The 23,408-nt window shown below is 41.0% G+C and overlaps 1 protein-coding gene across 1 annotated transcript in view; it reads left to right on the plus strand.

The window, feature by feature from the left end:
* Window positions 1-23,408, plus strand: part of SLC9A7 (solute carrier family 9 member A7) — a 69,981-nt gene that overhangs the window by 7,326 nt on the left and 39,247 nt on the right.

The raw sequence follows: 23,408 nt of genomic DNA on the forward strand, positions 1-23,408 counted from the left end.
ATGTATATGTTAAAAAAAAAAAAAGTGTTTAAGAGAGTCCTGATTTGTCATTCAGGATTAATGCTGTATCCCCATTTATGACTGAATATAGCCCTTCTCCTGCTTTAAACTAAGTGGTGTCTGTTGAAAGGAATGTGGTACAAGCAATTATTTTTTAGAAGGGTATTTATCTTGAACAGTTTTTACCAGTGCTGTAAAAATACACAGTTGTTCTCAGCAGATCAGATCTCTTCTGTCTCTGCTGAAGATGGGTAATTTAGTTCAAATGTACTGCTTTTTTCCCCCTATTAAAAAGCACTTCAGCCTGCAATTAACTGAGTGTGAAGGAATAAAAGAGAAATGATATAAAATTGCTTTTTTGTTCGTGCCCTGATATCAGACAATTCACTTCACTTAGAAATGCCAAAAGGCCCCTAAAAGCTGTGAGGAAGGATCTGGGTTTTATCGGGGAGAGATAGTCAAAGACTCCCCCTCAATTAGAGTGGAGCAGAGAAAGATGAACTGTGCTCTTAGCCGAGGGAGGCGTATGCTGTCTTTGCTTTCTTCCTGGCTGTAGCATTTCGTATTTAGTTTCAAAAGCTGAGCTTAAGCTCTGAATTCCTCCTGATACAGCTGCAGAAGTGAGCAAAGCATGGAAAAAGATTGCACCCCGACCTGGTGTGTATCCCAGATACTGGCTTAGCTGCTGGCTTTGCCAGGGCTGGAAGGTCCTGCCAGTAGAGACACAGTGGTGGGGCTGGCAGCTGGTCTGCAGCCAGGGCTGCTTCTCCATAGCTGCAGGTTCTGCAAAATGCCTCTGTAGCAAGTGGCTTTAGAAGCAGCTGGGGACCATTGAAACACCTGATGAATACTGGAAGCCTGTATAACAACTGTATGACCAGATCCCTTCCCAGTGCCTTCTCAGCCCTGTGGAGGGGGCAGTGCGTGGCAGAGCTGTGGGTCTGGAGGGCACCTGGATGTGCTGGCTTTGTGGAAATGTTCCAAGTGTCACACTTGTTCTGAATGCTGCCCTCTCTGCAGGTGTCTGCATACCTGCCTTCTGCTTCAGTAAAGAACATCCACTTTAAGGGAAAAATATATTCTCACTAATAGCTTTTTTATTTCTTTTTGACTTGTTCTCCTGCTCTTTCATGATGAAGGTGGGGGGTTCTTCTAAACCAAAAATAAGTATGGAAACAATAGAACACAGTATAACGTATTCCAAAATGCAATTAACTTGTCTGTGTGTAAGATGACAATGTTTCAGCGTGCAGCATGTGGCATTGTGGCTCTTACCATTGGCAGCTCGCTGAAGTGAGGCGTCCTCTGTGGCTGGATGTCCTGTGTGTGTGAGATTTGATGCAAGTGCCAGGTGTCCTGCAAGGATGTGGCTAGCTTTGGTTTCGATTCTTCAAATCCACTAGAGTGAGTACTCTCTCCTTCCATGCTAATTTGGAGAAATAAATTATATATTCTCCCCCCACCCCCACTTCTTAGCATGTCATCAGGTCCTTGAGCAGTGAAAGGGGAGCTTGCATTCAAAGTGTCACACGCATCTCGGCTGTTTCAGTGCTGCATGATCCCTCCTATGTGTTCTTCCCTCCATGTCATGTCATGTGCTTACTGACTGTGTGCTACTATTCTGTGAGACAATGTGACTGTTCTTCCTTAATTTGTTCTCTCTGTGAGCAAACTGATTGTGTTGAGCCCCAGCATTTGCCTTATTCTGTGGCTGAATTTCTTGTTTGAACTTTGCTGAACCTACAGGTCTTCTGCTATAGAGCTAACTACTTCCAGAAGTAGTACTTCCAGTAGTCTTCAGAAGTTGGGCTTAATGGATTTGAGCTGCTAAATGTAGAGAGCTCGTTGTCTGGTCCAGAGGGATGTGCCACATGGGGTGGAAGGAGCATTTGCAGGAGCTGTGAAATGATGCCTGGAGCTGGCATCACTGGCTGCACTGGAGTTCTGCCATTCTGGGAAATAGAAGAATAAGCGTGGAGGAGGAAAACTGGAATAAATGCTTCTGTGTTGCGGAAGTGGTATCCAGTCTTTCCTCCAGTGTCGCCTGATATTCATGTATTCAGAGCAGAGGGCAGTAAGTGTGTGAGGCCTTCCACAAGGATGGCAGTAACACCTCTTCTTGGCTCCGACCTGAAGCAGGCACCTGCATTCATTTAGCTTGCCTTCAAGCTTTATACTCTGTTAGTCATGTGTAGCACATCATTAACGTTCTTGTTATATCTCTCTGCAGTTCTGGTGTCTTGCAGGGAGGATATTCCCACTGGGCATTGTTTCATGGGAGTAGTTTTCTGGAAGGAGCTAAGTGCTTTGGACGCATGATGGTGGAAGTGAATTAGCCTGATCTGTAGAGTAGGCTTTCAAGTGAGTAACTGAGTATCAGTGCAGTTTTAGCCTGACCATCACTGTTTTTCATCTCTGCTCAGCAATATGTGTAACTTAGCAAATAGATTGTGAAGTTGATTTTTATCTCTAGACACTTTTAACCTTTAAACCTCTTAAACCACATGTGCATATGTTAGAGCAGTATGTTTGTTCTCTGTCCCAGCCACATTCTTCAGACTTTGGGAGCTTGAATGGGAAGATTCTGGTTTTGTACCAGCTTTAATTTTTCTCTGAAGTTCTGGCTTATTAAGTTGTCAGGGAGTTTGCTGCTTCCGAATCTGTCTGTCTGGCAAAGAGTCTCTTCAGAACACCTAGAAGTTTCTTGGGCTTCCAAAAATCCCATGGGTGACCAGCCTCCTGATCGTCTTTTACAGGGCTTTATGGACATAAAATTGATCTTTTCTTCAGTACAACATGATTGAAGTAAGCTAGTGAGTGGTTTCTTATGGAAGATATGCTTGTTAAACTGCAGTAACTAAATATAATTACTGCAAACTCAATTTTTACGTTTGCCTGCATGAAACAGAGAAGTGACAACACACATCTTGGTGATACCTAGCACTTAATATGTTGATTTCTTACCCCCCTCCCTTCCCCATATATTATCATCAGAGAACCATAAAAAAAGAGTTTATTTCTCTTGTTGGCGAATACTTGAGTGCATTTATTTCAACATTTTCAATTTCAGACCCTAATGGTTTTGAGATCTCTTCCAAAATGTAAAACATATGACAGTTATTTATTCTTCTCTCTACTTCAAACAAATAATTAAGCTTCTCGGTGCATCAGGTGCTTACCATGTCAGATATGTGTGTTTTGTCAACCTTAATTAGGGTTAGAGGAAACTTTGCATTAGATGTTGCAGGGTACATATGGCAGAGGCCCTGTGCGGGAGACTATAAAGTCAAGGCAGGAGGTGCAAATACAATGTATTCTGTTTATTAACACTTCCCTGATGAAGCTAAAGCTCTGGTTCAGGGCCATAATCTTTTAGGTACTGCTTAAACTTGCAGCTGTGTTCCTTTTATCAAACAAACAGTAACAACCACAAAAGGAATAAACCATCTGAAGTGTTTGGTTTGTCACCATCACTAGCCCTAGTCACAGTTTCTCTGCTACCAGACAAGCTGTTTTTCAGCATTAGGTTCTAACTCTGCCACAGCTCCAACAAAAACTGGGGAGTCATGGAAGCCTGAAGGGTGATGTCTGGGTAGACTTTGGTGATCTGCTGTACACCTTCTATTTTCACACAAGAGGTGCTGACATAGGTGCAGATAAGTCTTGCCTTCCCATGTCTCCTCTGGGTTTGACTGTCCATTTCTGGTCTTGTTTAGATATCCTGGAAGAAGTACTTATACTTCAGCATTTTATTTATTTGTTTATTTTTGTGGGAATCACCTTAAACTCTTTCCTTGTCTGTTCTCTGCTTTTTTTTTCTCTTTTACCCAAGATGTAGCCAATAGCATATCTTAATGCTGACAATTTGGACTCCTCTTTGCATACCAAGCCTAATTTTTCAGTCAAAACTAAAATTTTTTGCTATTTTCCCTGCTTCTTGTGACCATGGAATTGGCACAAAAACCAAAATGGTTGAAATGACTTTTTTCTCCCCCTCTCTGCTGCCACCATCTTGACTGTCACACATGCCTGTTCCTTGAGTGTTGCTGGTGTGATCTATACTTGTCTTGTCCTGCAAGCTATGTAAGATTAGTATGTTCTTCCTTAGTAACTATATATATGCATTTATTCCTGTATAACAACAACAGCTCAAGCTTTCATTGCAGCATTGGTTTCTTCAGTGTTCTCCAAGCGACAGGGAAGTGTGTTCAGGCTAATCTTTTGCTGCAGTGTTAATCATAAGCAACTCTTTTTTTTTCTAGACTCTCTCTTGTTTTACTTCTCATCTGTCCTCCTGGTTCTGTGCTATTGTTTCAGATTTTTTCATTTATGCCATAAGAATCATTGCTTTTGTGAAGTGAAAGATGCCATTGTCTCTACGCATGTTTAATTATAATAATAGTTCAATATTTTTTAATGTGACCTGCTAATGGGCTATATCAATTTTTAGTCCTTCAACTCATGGAAGGCTTCATGTTTGACTCGTAGGCAAACTCTTCAGCTGTAAGAAGAAAACTTATACCACTTACTACTCTTTACCAAGGTTATGCTATTGAATTCTTTTGGAATGGTGAGTGAGGAAATCACCTCAACTTGTAATGCTGGATTATAAGGAATTGGTAAAAGTAGGGTTTTAGTGGATCTGATCTACTGAGATCTTCAGGATCTCTAATTGAAGGAAAAAGGCGGTACTTAAGAACAAGAACTGGCAGCTTTTGCAGTGATAACAAAGTGCCAGGATCCAAGTCTTGCAGTGACTGCATTGTGTTTTCCTGATGCTGAGATCCTTGAACTGGTCACATTCCTGACCCTTGTGTGCTCCCAGGTACTACATGCATGCCACAGAGCTGAATGACTCTCTTTCCAGAATAGCCTGTTCTTGGGTAACACTGTGTATCCAAACACAGAAACTGTTTTCTGATGCTTCACTAGATCGGTGACAGTATTTTCTTTGCACTTGATTTAGTGTGACAAATACACTTTTAAATGTGGAGACAGTATGTATATATAAATAGACAGATAGACCCTTTTTTTTTTTTTTCCCTAAGACATCAACTAAGGAAACTTAAGTGCCATCTTCCTATTGTTCTGCAACATAATAAACTGAGGCTATGTATTATGGAAAATATAAGAGATCTATAAATCATGTGTTTCCATTGATCACATCTTTCTTTCAATTTGATGCATCTTCAGTAATCATTATTTATATAATTCATAATTCTTACGATAGGCATTTTACCTCTTATGTGATATTTGCTTAAGAAACTTGAAAGAGCATCTGGTTGTCAAGTCTGAATTTCTTAGGAATCCCTGAGTGGGCAGAGAGGTTCAGTGAGATGCTTTTGGGGACTGCTGCAAAGGGTTGGGAAGACCTTACTGGTTCTTGGTAGCAGCTGTCCACCACAGGTCTGTTCCTTAATACTGGCCTTCAGAGTTGAGGAAATTAAACTGAAAATAATCTCTTGTTTCTAAAATGGCTAATAGAAGTTCACTTTTGTACTGTAACCTAAACTTGTAGTTCTGTGGACTTAGGATTACTACTAGGATGTTGTATTTGCAGGGTATGTCCTGCTAGATTAGTGGCTGAGTTGACCAGAAAAATCTAGGTATGATTTGGGGTTTGATGTGCTTGAGGATGTGACCGTTTCATGGTGAACTTTGGTGAATGGGTGATTAGCTGGTACCAAAGAGGTGGCCCGCCCTGTCCAGAAGAATTTGCTGTACAAAGAGCAACGACGGGAAATACCTGACTGAGCTTTATCTGCAAGGGAAGATTTAGCCAAGGTGGAGGCAGTAGATTCAGTCAGGTTTATTGAAATGGGCTGATGCTAAGAAGACAGAAGTATTCTGGAAGAGAGGTAATTTTTATTTTTATTTTGGGGGTGGAAAAACAATGGCTGAAAAAGTAGATCCTTCTTGAAAGGAAAAAAAGGAAATATGGTTTAAGCTCTTCATCATTATATTCCTGTGCTGTTTGGCAGACTTTTCTACGTAGTCTTTGGGTCACGTTCCAGTAACCTCAAGTCTTTGTGGTTATCAATAGAAAACCCTGGGGGGAAAAATGGCCACCACTTTTCCTCAGGAGCTTAAATGGAGAATAGGCATCTGGCTGAGGTTGGGTTTATGCTGTAGAGCTCTGTATCTTCTCAGAAGGAGTGGTGAGGCACTGGCACAGGCTCCCTGCCCAGGGAGGTGGTGGAGTTTCTGTCCCTGGAGGTGTTCGAGATCCATGTGGATGTGGCACTGGGGACACGGTCAGTGGGCATGGTGGGGGTGGGCTGACAGTTGGACTAGATGATCTGAGAGATCTTTTCCAACCTTAAGTATTCTATAAGTTCTCAGAGCACAGTACCAGTTGCACCGGCTCCCCACTAACATGACTATATTGCTCAGCCCATAAAAATATTTTTAGTCATCTACTTACACCACTCTTTTTTTTTTTTCTTCATACACCTACCCCACATGGCATGCCTAGGAAACCTGAAGGGATGGCATGATAGCGGAGAACAAGGGAATGGCTAGGCTACTGCTGATCATCAGCCTAAACTAAGGATCTATATTAGTATGTTACTCATCTTATAAAATTTTCTTGATCCTTTATTTCTTTTTAATTCGGTGCGAGATTTTAGTTACCATTGTGATGGGAGAAACATGGTTCACCTTGTTAACTTTTAGCCAAGTTTTACTATAGCTCTTCCCTTAGACTGCTGGACAAAGCCTTTCAGAAGTACCCAGTCATTATGCTGGTTTCTGAATGCATAGGTTTTATACACACAATATAGGCTAGTTTTTTTTAATTACTACATTTGTGGTATAAAACTTGGCTTATTGTGATCTGATGAATGCTTTTCCAATGATGTTGCAGTTCCATCTGTCAGCATTTGTTATGAATAACTAGGCACACCTTTTCTATTTTGCTATTACAACAATCATAGAGTGTACAACAATGACAATCCTGTAGCTTTCCTCAATGTTCTGCTATTGCTTCTGAAATGTTTTCTTCCGACATAAATAATGTAGCGTTAGACTAAATAGTCCAGTTGCTTCTTTGTGCTAAACAGCTCTGATCTGAAAACTGATCCTTCTCACTTGTGGTCTTATATATATATATAACAACTTCCTGTGATGAGCAGCTCCCTAATTTGATCTTCCATTTATTGTCGCTTAACCAGTTCATATTTCATAACAAGTTTTCATGCTTAAACTGATACAGCCTCATTAAAAGCTTTGAAAAAAGAACTGCAGTGAACGTATATTCAGTGGTTTATTGTGTGATCTATTTTTAGAATTTGAGAGACGGTATTTTATTCACGTTGTGTTACAGGAAAAGTACTGTAGCAGCTGGTTTGCCTGCTACTGAGGGAAGGCTCGCTGATATGGAAATTCTCTTGAATTCTTTGGCATGAATAGGCACCACAGCAGTAACTTAAGAGCTACTTTAATTGTTACGGCTTCAGAACATATCAGTGTCAGGACCTGACATGAACTTACTGTCTGTGGAAAAGCAACAGAATGTTCCACAGTGCCCTGTAAGAGCACTTTGGCATACCGGTAACCTACTTCTGTTTTTGTCATTCCCTCTTGCTGTGAGTTATTGATCCCCAGGTGAAAATGGGTGAGGAAAGGTCATCATATTGTGTAATTGGGAGTCAGGATGCAAAACAACTTTATTTATACAGAAGCGTTTTGCAGCTTTTCAAGTACGGCATCTGAATGTTCTAGTGCTTTGTAAACCCTTTTTGACTTAATTTCCTCTATTTTCCTGTTTTTTCAGAGTATGTACCTTTGTGCAGATCAGCAAATCTTCAATAGATGCTTTGAAAAGCCTGGATTTTCTTTGGATGGGTTTATATTGTAGCTCCATTGCTGTTCCTTACAATCTAAAGAAAGCCTGCATTCATAAGGCTTACTGCATCTGTGAAGGATGAAGAACAAGTGGAATGATGAACTCCGGTGGCCATGAATAGTTGGATTGTCCCAGACACTTGTTCAGTTGGCAGTATATTGTGATGTATTTGGGCTGGCAAAAACGTTAGCTTTGGGGAACATACTGGTTTTATTAAAAGCATAAAAGAGTACTCAGAGGGAATATATTCTAAGACAGCATTTGACGTACTAGTGTATCCTTCTCTCAAGTGTGATTTGTTTATTTCTCAGAAAAAGCTTGTAACTTCAGATTTTAGTTCTACTTTCCATTGTTAGCTGTGCTTGCCTTATCAGACAAGCCTTACCAAAAATCTGCTTGCAGTTTTGAGTGGGATGCTGCATTTTGTTATAACAGGAACAGTGAAGAAGGAAAACCTTATCATCTGAGTTAGCACTTGAATTGATTCTGGAGCCTAAAACATTCTCTGTGTTCGCAGATAGAATTAATACTGTGAGCAAGAGTTCCATACTTCAGGTATCCGCTTCGCTGATTCTGTCATGGTGGCTGGCAGTAAATGAAGGTTTCTACATGGTGTTCTGATAGAGCATTGCAGTGGTCCTGTCCTCAGTGTTATTATTCTCTTCTAAGTACTGTGGTGATGAGGAGTAATTGGTCTCTAGGAAGCTGCTATACTGTTGTGTAGCATGCAGTGATTCTTCAGTTGCTCCTTTACCAGAGCAACTAAATAGAATCTCATGTAAACAGCTTGGTCTTTGTATAGCAATCTAGTTTAACTACTACCCATACTTTAAACATTAGGGGTCTAGTACAATGTCACTTAAAGAATTACAATGAACTTTTCTGCAAAGCATTTTGTGAAGTGTTGGTAACTATTGTGTCAGGCACTGACTGCAGATCAGAGTAAACTTGTATTCGTGACTGGGGTTTTCAATTGTGTTTTTGCTAGTTGATTTAGGAAATACACAGAAAAAACATAGCACTCACGCTAATACCAATTATTTATTGCACATGAACTTTATATTATGATCTGAAGAATATTTGGGTTTTGGTTTTGGTCTTTTGAATTTTCGCTATGGAATCGGGCACTCAGATGTTCTTGTTGAGTCAACAGGCAAACCTGGAGCCTTCAGATGCTCACACCTACTGAAGTGGAACATGTTAGTGAGGTTTTATGAAGACTTCTGTAGTTAGGTCTAGACATATACCCTTTCACTAATGGTATTTTGCCAATGACAGTTTATTACTAATTACAAGTCTTGTATAAAGAGTTTTTTGAAGAGCAAACTAAGAGCTTGTAAATAGTAACTAATTGAGATACTTGCAGGGAGGAAGTTAGAAGGGGAAGAGTAACTAATGGGGATACTGACAGGGAGAAAGTTATAGAGGGAAGAGATTTTTTTTCCTTGATGGGGACACAGTACTGTATAATACATCTACATGTGTATTTTTAATATTGCTGTCATTCAGATTTTCAGTGAAATCACCTTGCACAGCAATGTGCTTTTCTGCAGGTCTCTGCGAATGCATGCATGTTCCCTGATTTGGCAGTTTATGTGACTGCTTTTCCTGACATCAGGCTATCTATCATTATTGCTGATAAAAGCTGCTACCGGACTATTTGTGCTTCTGTAGACATCAGTTGCTCAGCTGTTATCTGTTGGGCTTGATTTGCATTGCTGTATTCACATCAGATAACTTTTTTTTTTTGCATTCCTTTTTGATAATTTTGGTAGGTCATAGAATCATAGAATATCCTGAGTTGGATGGGAACCAAAGAATCATTGACTCCAACTTGTGTTCAATGAATCACAGCAAAGGAGCTTGCCTATATTGTACATTAATGCAAACTGGCTTCCGCACTACTTCTGGAACTGAAAATCAAACTATGATGTCCAGTATTCCTATACTCTGGTCATGTGGACTCCTGGGATTTTTCATCAGGTCTTTTGGAAACTGCAAAAGCAATGACTGTCAGATTCAAAAAACGTACTGGACCAGCCTGTGCTCTGCATGTGTCAGTTCTAAGGATGTCATCTGCCTGTTAGCATGCCTAGCCTACATGTCATCTGCTAACTGTGCTAGTGAGGTTGTGTTTTACCTTGGGTTTGTTGATTTGAGAAGTCTATCTTTTGACATGATAGTCTCTTCTTAGCTTCAGGAAAAGAGCTTGTGAGTGGTATGTAGAGGTCTCATGTCACACATCACTACTGAAGTTTTCCTCATTCCTTTTCCTGTTCTTTGGAGATCTGATTCCCAGTCACTGGAGAGTCACTGAAATTTGTTAAATCCTGTGATGTGTTTGCAGGACAGTGCTATTACTCCATCTTGCAGGTAAGAAACTGGGGCAAAGAACAAGAACAAAAACATTCACTGAGCCTTTTTCAGTTGTCCTCTTATAATGCTTGTGATGGGAATTTTGTTCTCAGTGTGATCTCAAATATATCGTTTAAGCTTGGAAAGCCCAGTATTCTTGCAAACCATAGATATAAATACTTCAATTCAAGAATGCAAAGTCACAGCCTTTGTGAAAAGTCCCTTGTGGTTGTTAGCACCACCCAGGAGCTCTTAGACACAAGCCTTGAATCCAGATCTGCAGACAGCATGGTTTTACTATAATACTATTGGAAAATATTGCCAAAGGTGATATCTTTTCCAAATTTTACCAAACAGAATGTGGGCTTAGTGCATAGCAGCCTCCTTTGAATTGTAACTTGTCTGATCTTAGAGTAAATCCCAACAGATAGTTTGAGGCTGAGCATTGTCTTTATGGTGTGTGACTCGGTGCAATATTCTTCTGTTCTTTTCTGGGAGCAGAGGAGGTTTTCCAAAGCAAATTGAAATGAAGGTTGCTGCACTGTACATGCAGAGTGGGAAGCTCTAAGCGCCCTGCAGAAAAGTGTGCTGTTGGAGTTGAGATAAAATAACAACTGTTACCAAGGAGGGAAGGCACAAGTAAAGGAGTGCTGCTCCAAGCAGAACTGGCTGCAGCTTCTTTGCACTTTGCTGTTGATAACTGTTCTTGTCTCAGCTCTGCTAGCTCATCATAGGCCAGTCTTTTTCCTTCCTCCTTGAGTTGTAATTCTGCCATCTCTTCGCCGTGATCTATAGGTATGAGGAGCCTCATGAGCTTCTGTGCTGAAGTTTTGATCAAGGTGGATGTGGCAGCTAAGTAGATGTTCATAGTAGATGTTAATCTTCTCAATTTTAACCATTGGCAGAACTGTGGTGTGGGCCTCTTTGGAGAGGCAGGTAAGCTAGCTCAGAGTTTTTCTAGTATAATAAGTGATCTCTTAACAATTGCAACACAATGTTTCTACAGGATACTTAGTTTAAATCATAGACATTAATAGGGATATGACTTAAACCTAGCAAAATAACTCATACAAATTTTGTTTGACAGAAATTGCCTTGCTTTTATAAAATGTTTAATTAGAAATTGGAAGTGTGGATTGTCATTTTTCCAACATAAATATTTTCTGCTCTTGGTTTACAAAAAATCCAGAGTGACACTTTCATACAAGTGTACCTTTCACAAAATCTGCAGCAACATAAGGTGAGGATATCTCAGAGACCTGATCACTCAGTCCGTCAGCATTGGATTGCAAAGTCTTAAATCTTGTTGGCATCTCTGCAATTTGTCTGGCCCTAATATTTAATAAACCTGATACACAAGAATCTCGGGGATGAAATTGTCCACTTGGTGCTGAATGCCTCCCCGGGACTTGGATTTTTATAGTGATCTGGTCCCTGAATGCACAGAAGATGCATATGAGGTGCAATCCACATCTATCAGTGAAATGGCAACAGTTGTATAGATATAGGTCTACTGGCACTTTGGAAAAGAGCTGCTGAGGCCACTCCATGAAGACTTAACTTTTTTTTTTTTCCTGCTGGAAGGTGTGGGGAATCCCACTGAAATACGGGGTTTGAATAAACTGGTTTAGGCAACATTTGTGAAAATCAGATTACTTTTACTTCCAAACCTGAAGTGATTTTAGCTCTTGTTTCATCTTTGGATACACAGGAGACACTTTTCAGGATTGCTGGATTGTCCACTGGGACTTATTTATGGTAGTGGAAGGCTTTTTTGGAGGCCTGAGTTTGGCTTTGATTATTTCTGTTTGTTTTAGTTATGCGTGGAAGCTGCAAATGGTTTGTAAGGTCATCTTATTTTTTTCCTAATATATCCCTGGAATTTAACTTGGCCTTGAACTTCAGTTTGACACTTAAGTCAGTGCTTACATTTCAGTGTGGTGATTTATTTTTGTTTGTAGTTGATTACTACTTTTTCCCCACCCATCTTGATGAACAACATGAAAGATGAGTATGTGGGAGCTCTTACAAACTGTTAATGGCTTTTAAAAGGCAAATCATTAAATAAGAAATCTTTTTAAGTACATTAGAGACTTCAATGTCTGCAGAATATGAACTTACGTTTGTCGCACTTCAAGCTTTTTTCAAATGTGAATTGTGCAAGGGAATCCAGTGTCAGCCTATGGAGTGTAACTCTACTCTGTGGCATGTTGAAACACGGCACGTACTTCTAGGAGGTAGGAAGTAACCTGTTGGGCTGAAAATGCTCCATCACTCATGGGTTGGAAAGCTCCAAGAGGGTGGTTAAGGCAGAAATTACATTCTGTTTTAGGGTTTGGAGTAGGAATGAGAGGAACAGTCAAGTCAAGGGTTTAACTGTTTTCTTTCATTAGCTGGTAAGCCTGAGCTCTTGGGAAGAGATGAGAGAACTTTTCTATTCACTTAGGCAAAAGCCATTCATTTGACCTGGATGAGGGGATTGAGAGCACCCTCAGTAAGTTTGCAGACAACACCAAGCTGGCAGGAAATGTCAATCTGGCGGGGGGTATGAAAGCCCTACAGAGGGATCTGGACAGGCTGAGTCGCTGGGCTGAAGCCAATGGGATGAGGTTCAACAAGACCAAGTGCCGGGTCCTGCACTTTGGCCGCAACAACCCCAGGCAACGCTACAGGCTTGAGGCAGAGTGGCTGGAAGACTGTGCAGAGGAAACAGACCTGGGAGTGTTGGTCGATGCTCGGCTGAACATGAGCCAGCAGTGTGCCCAGGTGGCCAAGAAGGCCAGTGGCATGCTGGCTTGTATCAGAAACAGTGTTGCCAGCAGGAGCAGAGAGGTGATCATCCAGGAGAGACCTTACCGCTCTCTACAATGACCTGAAAGGAGGTTGTGGTGAAGTGGGGGTCAGCCTCTTCTTCTGCATAACTAGTGGTAGGACTAGAGGGAGTGACCTAAAGTTGTGCCAGGGGAGGTTCAGGTTGGATATTAGGAACAATTTATTCTCAGAAAGAATGGCCAGGTCCTGAAACAGGCTACCCAGGGAGGTGGTTATGTTACCATCCCTGGAGGCGTTCAAGAACTGTTTAGATATTGGACTAAGGGACGTGGTTTAGGGGAAATATAGGTTGTAGGTAGATGGTTGGACTGGATGATCATGGAGGTCTCTTCCAACCTTGGTGATTCTATGATTTGTCCCTCTGGCTTCCCTGGATGTCAAGATTTTCAGGATGGTTGTACCAAAACCAAGGTTGGTGGAGGCAAAATAAAAGCTTACAGTGAGTTGCCCTAGGTAAACTATCTCCAGTGAAGCAAATTTGCAGTCTTGTTACCAGTGTGGCTTGTGTGTTGTGAGGCTATTAATTAGTGCATACACACTGCTGTTAACATACAAATTCATATGGTAAGCAATCTTGCTGTAAGTACTTCTTTAAAGTAAATTTTCAAGGGGTGTTTTTCTGCATGTTTGGATAATCGTGTCTCCTAACCACACAGTCTAAAAACAAAACAAAGACCAGCATGTGAGTTTTAAAAACAGGAAGCTTTTGTAAAGACTTGCATGTGCTCTGAGGGCAGCTCTCTTTATGAGCAATAATGACAGATTTGGATTATTTCAGCAAGGTAGTGTAACCGGTTATCTATGTAAACCAATTTTTGGGGGCTTTTTCTGTTACTTAAAACTATTTATCTGATATCAGAGTCCACACTGCTATTAAATGAGGTACTGTTTTTGTGGTTTGAGAAGGCAGCTATAGGCTAGACAAAATGCATTAAATGGTATCGCATGTTGTTGTGACTGGCACTTGTACTATTCTGTCAAGCATTTTTAATCTAAGTAAAAGAGTATATTTGGAGAAGTGAAAGCGATGTGAAGCCAGAATTAGCCAATTTGGTATTTTCTTTAAACTTGAATGGAAAATTTAAAAGAAAAGTAGCACGGTTGGTTAATTAAAATAGACTCATGCATGCAAAAATGGTCAAGGACAGATTTGTGTGGTGAGCAACAGTGCTTGGTTTCTTGGCCTGGTTATCCTCCATGCTACTTTACACATGGTGCTAATGAGTCCCTTGTCCTTTACTTTTGCAGAGGTTGGGAGTTGTTCAGGTTTCTGATGGCAAACGTGTAAGTTGCTAGGTGTATATACATATATACACCTATAATATATACACCTATACATACAGTGTGCAGTTAATACTTTTTAAAAAAATCACACTGCCTTTGGCAATTTTATAACCAAGCTTGTCATAGGTAGTTAACCCCTTGTGATGGTATTGATGAAAAGCATGTAATGAGAAGAAAGATAAGGAAGTTTGGAGCATATTTTGATGACAATGGAATGCCAAAAGGCAGCGTAAATGGCTATATACAGATAAAATGGTTAAGATAAATGCAGACTCTTGAGATGTACTGTGGTTCTGCTCATTTGAGTGAGATTAGCCTTTGGAGGAATGTTTTATTCCTTCCCTTTTTTTTGGTTGTAATGCCAAGGGGTCTCACAGCAGGCGCTTGTAGTGTTGGTAGATGCCCTCGATGTCAGTGGGTCAAATTTTTCAACACACAGCGGGGATTGGCTGCTATTCAGCTGAAATTAATCTGATCTTACTAGATCTCAGCTGGAACTTTCTGGACTAGGAGGGGATGTTACCTGATAGGTTCCCAGCCATCTTTTCCTCACTGGTGAGATGTGCCAGGGTTTGAGTTGAGGCAGGATGCGGGTGAGACAAAGCAGATACTGCTTGGGCCTCAGGTCTCTAGTGAGGAGGCGGTGAGTGGTAACTGTAAGAGTAAACTTGGTTAGAGAAAAACAATGCCTGTACCAGGTGTGGAGGGAAGGCTGCTGCAGAGGCTGGGAGCTGTTCCTGTGGCCCCTCAGGGCAGTGCTGCTTGTGAGCAGGATGGGGTTCAGCCTGGTGTGGCTGGCAGCAGTTTGAAGTGTGATCTTCCCCTGTAGCTCATGGGAATTGGTCGAAGATGACAGAAGTGCCATAAAACTGCTCATGCTCTACTGGCTTCATCAGAAGTCATTTGCCTGGCTTTTCTGCAGTTGCTGCTGAAACAGCTGCTTAGAGTTGCTGCTATAGCTGAAGGCAGGAAAAGCAATCTCAATTAAGGAATAGCTGGTTTCTTTGATCCTCTGTTCAGCTGTTTGTAAGGACTTAGAAGAGTATTTCCTTTTTTTTTTTTTTTTTTTTACTTTGGATTCCTAGTATGTGGAGCATAATGGATGTCAGAGTAGGTTTGTGGGAAGGCCATGGCCACACAATGCTTGTACACAGGGCAGTTACCCAGAAAGATGCCACAGAGGGAATGCACAACTCCCAGCTCTGCTCTAGGAGACCACTGTATGGAGAAAGCTGCTCCATGAGATGAAATAGATCTTGTGTTGAGATTGTGGGTGGTTAGGGGATGTTATAACGAGACTTTTGTTATGTGGGACTGAGGGACATGGTTAATGGGCATAGTGGTGATGGGCTGATGATTGGACTAGATGATTTTAAAGGTCTTTTCTGACCTTAATGATTCTGTGACCACAGGAAGCCATGGGATTGTTGCTTCACGCCTATTCTGCTGGCTGGGTGTGTTTCCCAGGAAGCCACAAACATCAGTCTCGCTTACAAGCATCCGTTCACCTTCTACTCATGGCTTCACAGCTAGGCCTTGCCTCAGCAGATGGGATTTCCTTGAAAATTCAGTCCACTTGCAGACTTTCTGTTCTGTGGATAGGAGGTTATTTTGTTAATAGATGGATGTGGCTTGTAGTAAAAAGGCTTTAGGGGGTAAAAAGAAGTGCTGGGAAGCTCTCCTTGAAACAGCTGAACACCTTTTTTTTTTTTTTTTTTTTTTTTTTTGACTCTGAAGAGTTTGTGGCCTCCTGTTTGAGGTATGCCAAGCATTTCTAGTATATATACACAAATTGAGAAAAAAGCAGTAACAAAATATGATTGAATAGGCAGTTTTCTGTTAGATACCGTGGAGCTGTTCATGTTGTTTTTGTTCAAGGTGCCTGCCAGTCTGGTTTCAAATATGCCTACAGGAAAAAATCTCAGTGTTTGAGTTTTCCCTCATCTCATTCAGAAGGCTCGTTTGAAAGATGCTTCAACCCTGCTCCTGCAGAACGTCAATGGGACCACTGGTAACTGGTGCTCTGTAATGAACCCACTTCTTTATGACTCAGGAAAGAGAATTGCAGGGTGGTTGAAGTCAGTGTTTTCATGGTTGCCCATTGCTGCTCACACTCATAGGAATGTGTGTGGCTTTAGTATGTGTATGACTTTCACTGCTTTGGGCTTTTTAGCTAAGAAGGAATACTTATTATTTGTACTTTCAGAAATATCTTTTAAAATATTGTATATAAAATAACTGAGAGCAAATACTTTATTAGACGTTACTGCACAGCCATTGTTTCAGGTAAGTGAACTTGAAAGCACACAAACAGGGAGAGCTTAGTTGCAGGCTCTTATCTTACTGATAATCTCTAATGAATACTTCTGCTGTCTGTAACTGACAAATACTTTACTGATGCAGTATCTTATTTCTTTGCTGAGTGTGTCTCTTTAAATTGTCCTCTGTGGCTCATCCTGTGACTCCACTGAGTCACTGCTGAAGTCGGGAATTGTCAGGAGCCTTGACTCAGTCCCATGCTGGGACCAGAGGCTGCATGATCTTACCACAGGGCAGCAATTTATTCCAGGACCAAGCTTCAGTGTAGGCTATTGTATATATGGGTTTTGTTCAGCTTTGTTTTATGAATGTTAGATTCCAGAGGTGGAGGGGATGGAGGAGCAACACATTTTCCTCCTGGTCATCTATTTGCTGCATACATAGGATCACATTTCTGTGGTTACCATCTTGCTAATAGTGCCTACTCATCCCTCCCAGTTAACTGGAACACATGATTTTTTCTGCAGTTATAACTGTCCTGTGTAGATATTGAACTGTGAAATACAGTAATTTCAGATCACTGACTGCTGAAATTCCAACACAGTCTTCTGATAGTTACATTTTTAATGACCTTTATTTTTGCAATCTTAAATTTTTTTCTTTATTCAGTGGTGAAAATGGGATTAAAATATATCTGCCTTCTTTTGTCAACATTCTTTTCACCATGTTGCTATATGAGTATGAAGATCGTACTAACATGACATGACCTGAAAAATAAAAATCCTAGAAAAGTAAGAATAAAAAAAATCTGAACAACCAGACATAACAGTTCGTCAGATGATAGTTTTGGCCACCAGACACTCCTGTGGCCTTTCTGGAAAGCAAGGTTTTAAAGAAGGCATTAGTGTGCATGTTGCATGTGTCTGGCAGCATCAAGTCAACAAGTTAATTTGATATTTGGGTACTGTGTAGTGTCTCAGTAACTTTTCTTGAGTAATCCTTTTATTTATTTAAATTCAGAGCTATCCCTGCTTTGGCTTATTAGAAAAATGTCCTTAATAGTGCGCTACTTGATGTCCTAGAAGGAAGAATTAGTGCAGAGCAACATTAATCCATTAACGTTGTTTACTGTCTTTTAATGTCCTTATCTAAATCCTAAAGCAACGACAAAGCATGACCTTGAGTCTGTTGTTCAAGCTATCAGATTCTGGATATCCCCAAAGTTTTATTTGGGTTTCAAGACCTGGTATCATGTGCCTCCATTCCCTGTTGAAAAACGCTCTTCTACTGCAATTCAGTGAGGACTCAGAAACAATGCTTGAATTATTTTCTTTGTAAGAAGTGTTGAAACTTCCTGATAAATCATTGTGAAATTTGAAGTGTGGTTTGTTGAGTTTGGAGGTACTTCAGGTTATTTGAAATAACTGTGGCATCTCAATGCACACAAACCACCATCCTCTATTAAAATACACTGTGTGATAAATACTGTCTATTCCTGGTTTTCTGCTTTTAAGTTATTTGAGCAGAGCTTTCTTCCATCCTTCTTGCCAGGTTTTCCTCCATCTTTGTCCACAGCTGGTAAAAAGTTCAGTTTGGGAGAATGGAGGAAGAATCATAGAACCATTAAGGCTGGAAAAGACCACTAAAATCACCTAGTCCAGCCATCAACCCATCACTATCATGTCCACTAAACTATGTCCCTCAGTGCCACATCTACATGTTTCTTGAACACCTCCCAGGATGGTGACTCCACCACCTCCCTGTGCAGGCTGTTCCCATACATCACCGCTCTTTCTGAGAAGAAGTTGTTCCTAACATTCAAGCTGGTGCTCCCCTCACACAATTTAAAGCCATTACCTCTTGTTCTGGGAAAAGAGGGCAACCCCCACCTCACCTCAACCTCCTTTTCAGGTAATTGTAGAGAGCGGTAAGATCTCCCCTGAGCCTCCTCTTCTCCAGACTTCCAGAATCCCAGTTCCCTCCACCATTCTCCATAAGACTTGTGCTCTAGACCCTTCACAGCTCCACTGCCCTTCTCTGGACATGCTCCAGGGCCTTTATGTCTTTCTTGTAGTGAGGGACCCAAATCTGGACTTCACACGTGAATAAATCGTTTTTACATATTTGCCTTAACCCTCAAGTATTTCCTCCTCCATCACCTGAGACCACCAGAAAGCCAGTGCCGGAGTTCCCAAAATATACTGCCCTACCTGCCTGGGTGCGCTGCGAAGGGGAGGCAGACTGCATGCCAAAGTGGAACTGGGCCTTCTACTGGTGGTGTTATGCAGTTACATGATAGCTTGATGTAGTGTTGATGTCAAAATGTACTGCTGCTTTTTTTTTTTTTTTAAACTGCTGCTCTTAGCACGTACTTTCTCTTTGCAGCATCAAGTACTTGTCTGAGGGGTGTAAGTGTCTGTAGGAAAGAGTGTGAATCGCAGAACAATCTAGGTTGGAAGGCCTCTGGCAGTGGTCTTATCCAACCTTCTGGTCAAAGCAACCCCTGCAGACTGCGTTGCGCAGGGCCATGTTCGTGTGAGCTTTGCTACATGTGGGGATAGAGATAATGGAGCCTTTGTGGGCAGCCTATCCTGGTGCTAATCCACTTTGCTGATTTGTATATTTTTAAAATCTTATTCTTCCTCCCGTGTGTTGCAATGCATTTGTTGCTTTTGGTCCTAGTCACTGTGCATTTTCAGAAGTCTCTCTCTTCTCTGTTTTCCCAGTGGGTAGCTGTAAACAGCAATAAGATCTCCACAGAGTCTCCTTCAGGCAGAAATGCAGTTATAACAATTTGTACTTGATGTGGATAGAGCCCCAGTAGTCTATGCCTAGGCCTTTTATAGGACGAAAGAAACAGTATCTAAGCAGATTTTTAGTTCACCCATTGATCCAGTTCACTGATTCACAGTTTGAATTCACTGATTGAGTTGTGTGTCATGGAGCGCAGATGCCTCCAGTTCTGAAATTTGCCGTCTGTTGAAGCTTCCTGAACTTGGCTGGAGAACCATTCAACACTCAACTCCGGCCTGGGTTGTGCATGCCTGTCTGAACTGAAGGAGAAGAGAAGGCTCTGGGGAGACCTGATAGCGGCCTTTTAAAATGAGGGCTGTGAGAAAGAAGGGGGCAGATTCTTTGTCTGTCATGATAGGACAAGGGGTAATGGTTTCAAACTAAGAGGGGAGATTTAGATTGGATGTAACAAAGAAGTTCTTACAATCGGAAAGTTGAGGCACTGGAGCATGTTGTCCAGAGATGTGGTGGATGTCCCGTCCCTGGGGATGTTCAAGATCAGCCTGGATAGGGCACTGAGCAACCCGATGTAGCTGTAGGTATCCCTACTCGTTGCAGGGGAGTTGTACTTAGATGACCTTTAAGGGTCTCTTCCAACTCAAACAATTCTATGATTCCAACTCTTAGTCTCACATCAGTGATTTCCATGCTCAAAAGAAAAGGAAGGTAAATATGCTATTTAAAATGATGTTTTCTTGGATTGATTTTGACTATTTCTGAAATCTAATGGTCTTACTATCACTAGTGATTCTTTTTAAAAAGGAAAATGATGGTCCCAGCTTTTTAATTTGTAATTTCCAATAAGACGTTCTCTATGTACCAGCTGCACGTTCAGCATTATACAGGCAATGTAGTGGCATAAATGCTTTCTCTGTTAGAAGTGAAAATGCCAGTCACATGTTGAAGGCAAGGCATTAAGTATTAATTTTAGAGATTAGTGGTCTTGAGAATCCTTATGGGCAGTGATGCAAACTTGCCCTTACAACAGCTACCACAAACAACCTAAAGCTTTTCTAAAATTTTGCAGTATTTATAGCTCACCTGCAGCTCTTTTTCTCTTGTGACAGTCCTGCAGTAAAACACAGTGCTGGTTTAGTGGCCCTTGAGATTTCCTTACTGAAGAGCTAAAACGTTCTCAAGCATTCAAATATTTGCTCTATTGATCCAAGTTCTTCATTAACTCTTCATCAGTGATACCGTGTGGGATGAAGGTAGCATGGGGATGGCGTACTGATTCTTCTGTATTTATTCCTAGCTTCCACCCCCCCTTTCACCTCTAAATAAGCAGTGGTGCTGTACCAAATTTTTGCTTGTGATATCATCCTAGAAATTGCTGCTAAAGTAAGTGTAGAGTGCTTCACTAGGTTTGCCCACTAAGCAGTTCCAAATCTTATTCTCTTCTGTTCTTTTTTCTGCAGCTGTGACTCTAATGTTCCAGAAATGCTTGAAGTCAAATATCTAGAGAGACTCTATAAAGGATGAACTTGCCCTCTGTATAACACATGATGACAGGCAGCTTAGGAGGGCATTTTTTCTGAAGCTGTAAATCAGGCTGTTCAGTCTGCTTAAAAAGCACTCTAGTTCTTAGGTCTTTAGTTGTTTGGGGCCTTGGGGGGATGAGTAAGTATATAAGCTTTCTTAATGTTGTTTCATCAGATGAAAAAAGTCTGTAGAAGTGATCTAACAAGTCCAGGAACTTTTTAGTGTGTAGAAGAGAGGATGCTCATTGGAACCATAAATGCTTCCCTGCAGTTTTCCATAAAGACTTTGAGCTTGTTTAGAAAAGTGTTAATGACTTGAGGCTCTCTGCAGCTCGCTTCTGTCAAGTGTGCCTAGCTGGCACGCTTCGCTTGAATGCTCAGAACCTGCTCTTTATGGACTGTGTGATAACTATAGCAGCATGCCTGTGCCTTTGTAAGATTAGGGATCTGTTCCACTCTTGTGTCTCATCTTCTGAGCAACCAGTTACCTAACTATTTTTTCTCTGATGATGCTTGCCGTGGGTTTTGTGTGGCCAGCTTGGATCCCATGTGTTTTCATATCTCTTTCCTTTCAGGACTGAGCCCTGTGCAGTTCTAGGCAGGACTGAGCCCTGGCAGCACCTTTCCTTGACCAGCGGCCACCGCTTCTGATGACCTCCTACCTTGATTTTGGCCACCCTGAGGAAAGCAGTAGCTGCAGACTTTGGTCTCAGCTGCATCCTGCTGTTGTTTTTTCCTGCAGTTGCTGTGGGAGGAGTTGCAAGACAGCAGCCTGACAGCAGGGATCGGATGTTCCTAAACTGTGTGGTGCTTGATGTGAAGGATGTCCAGTTCGGTATTTAATCAGCAGGAAGGGTACAAAACAGGATATTTCCAAGAAGCTGTTGTAGTCAGGCCATGGAATACTGATGGTTAAAGTATGCTTAGCTTCAAACATTGAATATGAGTTATGGGTATAATTGTCATGTATTTGAATCCAGACTTAAAATAACGGCTGTATTTTATTACAGTGGAGAAAACATGAGTGAATTATGGCCAGTTCTATAATACAATCACATCCTGCTCTGTAGTGCATCCTCCTATACAATGGCAACAAGGGTTTCCCATCTGCTTTAGCATTGAATTCATTGAATGATGCTCTCCGAAGTTAAGAGGCTGCTAAGTCTATCCTCCTCAATATTCTCAGCTTAGTAGCAGTGTAGAGCTAGTTTTGTGCCTCTGCTATATATGAGCTAATCTGTGGGGTTTTCTTTGTTGCTTCTGATTTACTGTAGGGCTTTGGCTGATTCTGGTTAGCTGAATTTTTAAGACTGAACATCTTCCTGATGTATTCTGTGAGCCTAGCCCTCTCTAGGGAGGAGGGGACTGAAAACAACAGTAAGTTTTGGCAGTCTGACTAGTTGGGTTTGTGGAAAATGTCTGTAGCCGTAATTGGCAGTTCAAATGGCTTGAAGTTGACTGGTTATAACCTGTCATTTTGTGCATAGCTTCATTTTTATTGCATCGGTTAAGCGTAGCTGTAAAATACTCTGAGGTCATTAGGACTGTATTTAAATTGTCAGCATTTTGAAATGTCAGTAAGTAGTCTTGTCTTGCTGAAGAGTTTACTTCCCCGTGTTCTCTTTAAGTACATACTTTTCTAAATAAATAGTCTACTTTCTAAATAAAATACATCTTAATCTTCCCATTACTTTTTAATGATCTTGTTGCCGTTATGCTCTCTTGATTGCAGAGAAAAGGGACCAGAGGGTAACCACCCACTCAAGTGTCACAGCTATTGTGTTGTACCTCCTTTTATTTCAAGACTGTTTTTCTACTCTGAACCTGAAGAGAATGAGGAGTTGGTCTTCTTTGTTTTGTGTTTTTTTTTTCATTACAGTTCAATTACTCTTTAGTATATGCCATAAAGATACGTTTTTTGTGATGTGTGGTTTCTTTCTTGTTATACCTCATTTATTCTCCTGTTAATACCTGTCAACTTTATTTACCATCTGGGGAGAGAGATCTGTGGATGCAGAGCAAAACCAGCATTAACTACGGGCCTGGCAACAGAAGGATCATTTCTTTATTGACGAACACCCATCATCACCTTGCAGCTGTCTGCAGCAAGGATTAAATCACAGAAGGCAACAGAGAAGACTTGAAGGGGATATCAGTTTGTGTACTGCCCAGACCAAAACCACTCTGACTGTTCTTATCCATTCCTGCTGTAGAGCTGGAGTGTTGTTTTTCACAGTACGTTGTAAAAGGAAGCGTGCTCAATTAAAACCTTATATTTCTTCAATATTTTTTTTGGATTCCTGGCACGGTCCCTCCATTTGATTGCATTTATTTATTTATTTATTTGCTCATGCTAATGATGCTCCTTTTACTGGTAGTGTTTTCTGGTTGGATTTTCTTTAGGCTGCCTGAGTAATTATTTTATATTCCTGAATTGCACGTCTCATGCCTCTTGTCATTGCTCATTTTTTACCTTGCTTTATTTCTGTTCAGTGAAAGACATGTAGCTGACTTCTTTGTGCACGTCATATGAACTTTAGTTGCAGAATTTGCAAGTA

This window comes from Numida meleagris, chromosome 1, assembly GCF_002078875.1.
Source record: "Numida meleagris isolate 19003 breed g44 Domestic line chromosome 1, NumMel1.0, whole genome shotgun sequence".
In the NCBI taxonomy this organism is placed as follows: domain Eukaryota; kingdom Metazoa; phylum Chordata; class Aves; order Galliformes; family Numididae; genus Numida; species Numida meleagris.